The sequence below is a fragment of the Daktulosphaira vitifoliae genome, unplaced genomic scaffold (genome assembly GCF_025091365.1).
Source record: "Daktulosphaira vitifoliae isolate Bord-2020 unplaced genomic scaffold, ASM2509136v1 Scaffold_1230, whole genome shotgun sequence".
NCBI lineage: Eukaryota > Metazoa > Arthropoda > Insecta > Hemiptera > Phylloxeridae > Daktulosphaira > Daktulosphaira vitifoliae.
The window spans coordinates 1-2,413 of record NW_026100790.1 but is presented as its reverse complement, the minus strand read 5'-3'; the positions used below and the strand labels follow the sequence as shown (position 1 = coordinate 2,413).

General features: G+C 23.2%; 1 long non-coding RNA gene across 1 annotated transcript; it reads left to right on the top strand.

The window, feature by feature from the left end:
- Positions 1 to 6: 6 nt before the first annotated feature.
- On the top strand, positions 7 to 1,178 carry LOC126909772 (uncharacterized). The gene is made up of 2 exons (XR_007705105.1): positions 7 to 323; positions 964 to 1,178. It is a non-coding gene; the product is annotated as an uncharacterized LOC126909772 (long non-coding RNA).
- The last annotated feature ends 1,235 nt before the right edge of the window (positions 1,179 to 2,413 follow it).

Genomic DNA, 2,413 nt, shown 5'->3' with positions numbered 1-2,413 from the left:
AGAATTAGCAAATTCAAAAAAATTCTCCGACTTGAGATTGGACACTTTAGATTCACTTTATTGGAGATGTGCTCGCCCTATGGAATTTAATTTAATTCACTTTGACACTGGAGTGTCCAACCCTAATATGTACAAGAAAAAAGATTGTAATAAATATTTTTCTCAGTTAAAAGATAAAATTTATGATGTTAAATCTCTTTTACCATGTATAGAAGACGAATTTTACACATACTATTATTTTAGTACAAGATTACAAGTATTTTCTTTTGACTACATATTTTCAGGGGAATTAAAATGTAACATTGTCCAAAGGAATAAAAAAGGTATGCTCTAACAATAATTTTTTATAATATATACTTTTTTGTTTCCTACTAGTTGATCCCTAATAATATTGATATTAATAGATGTTTAAAAATGTAGTTTAATTAGCACTTGTAAATCAAGTGATTTTTTAAAAAAATTAATTGTTAGTTTTTATAATTAATGTACTTAAGTAATTAAGTATACTAAACTTATAGTGAGATCTGTTTAAGTAGGAAATGATATTAAAAATGTTTTTTGGTCTATGGGGTTTTAAAAACTAACTTTTCTATTGATTTTGGATGAAAACCTTATTTATCAAATAAGGGTTTAAATACAACAAAAAATATGAAATTTATTTATTTTCTTCAATTGGATCGTTTCTATAATAAAAATCCAAAACCATTATCGAAGAAATATTGTAAATAGAATTTTAACTTTTTAACATTCTGATATATTTGAAAATAAGTCGTTTTCAATTTTTGATTTTTCATTTGCATTTAGACAGTATATAAGTACCTAATAAAATTTATTTTTATAATTACTAATGAAATGATCTTCTAGCTGAAAAAAATATATTTTACTGTATACAATTTGGCTGAAATGATATATTAGTAATGTGTAAATATTGTAAATTATTGTTTTGTTTATTTTTTTTTACAGGTTATAATATCATAAAAAATAAATGAGCTTTCAGGACTATTTGCGGTAGTAATAAACGAAGCACAGAAATTTATTATAATATAACATTAGATATTAAAATGTTTATTAAAGTTAAATTGCAATTACATTTAGTTGTTGTTTCATTTTTAAAAATTTAAATTGTAAAATTTGTTAAAATTTAATTGTACTCAATAAAATCAATTTCTGTGCAATAATTTGTTGGCTTTAGATAATCCTCAGAGATTTTAGTTTTAAAAATATTTCAATAAAATTGTTATCTAAGTTAATAATTTGCGGTTATTAAATGCTGATATTTTGATCGGTTTGAGATGTGTATTATTGTATTATTAATGTTATATTGCTACAGTGATGGGGTTCTTGATATTCATTGAAGTTATTGAATCGTACGTCGCATTAGTCGGAAGCTAAAGGAAATATAAGCTAGTTCAAAATTTCAAAGTTATTTTTCTCGATTTAAAAGATGTAAAAATAATTAAATAAGCTTTATTTTATATGTTATGTCAAATAGATTTATATGATATTCATGAAAATCTATGTACTCCCCTTGTAAGGTACTTTAAAATAAACTACAAAACCGAGAATTTAACACAAAAATAGCATATTTTGGAATACGGTCACCATTTTTACCATGAAGACAATCTATAGTTCGAATTTTTTTTTTATTTATAGTAAAGTATATTTTATAAGCTCTAATTTAAGTTATATATAAAAGCGTCAATATTTCCGGAACATCTTCAGAAGTTAAATTTTTGTGCAGAAGTTTCAATTTTCCCTGTCGCTAGGTAAAGAGTCAGATTTTTAAAAAAATTATACCAAATGAAAGGGATATATCTAAGGTTTCAATATAAAAAAAATTAATTTGATTTGTTCATTTTTCAAAAAGTAATGGCAGTTTTAAAAAAATTTCAGAATTTATCGATTTTAAAAATTGTAATTTTTTTGAGGATTTCCTCCATTTATAGGGAACAAGGGAAATTTATTTAATTGTTAATAGAAATTTCTTCAATTAAATACGATTTGTGATCTTTTGACGTATCGCTGAAAGAAATCGGTTCGATGAGAGCTGAGAAAAAATAGTAACATACATAAAAAAAAAAAATAACACATCATAGTAAAATTAATACCTTCTCAGTATCGTATCGAAGCTAAAAAAAATCATTTTTTCTTTTGTACAAGACCATAAAAACTCTAATTTGAATTTATATAAAATAATTATTCAAGCTAGACGATTTTAAGTCAACTGCATTGTACTCATGAGAAAATAAAATATGAATTTTATAGCTCGTTGTTGTATACAATGTCATCGTTCTTTGCGAAAATCAAAAAATGAACTTATGAATACTTTAACACTTACCAGTATTGTATAAAATATTTAAAGGTAATAGAAAGAATAACTGTTTTATTTATTTATCAGATTTTTTTTTTTTTT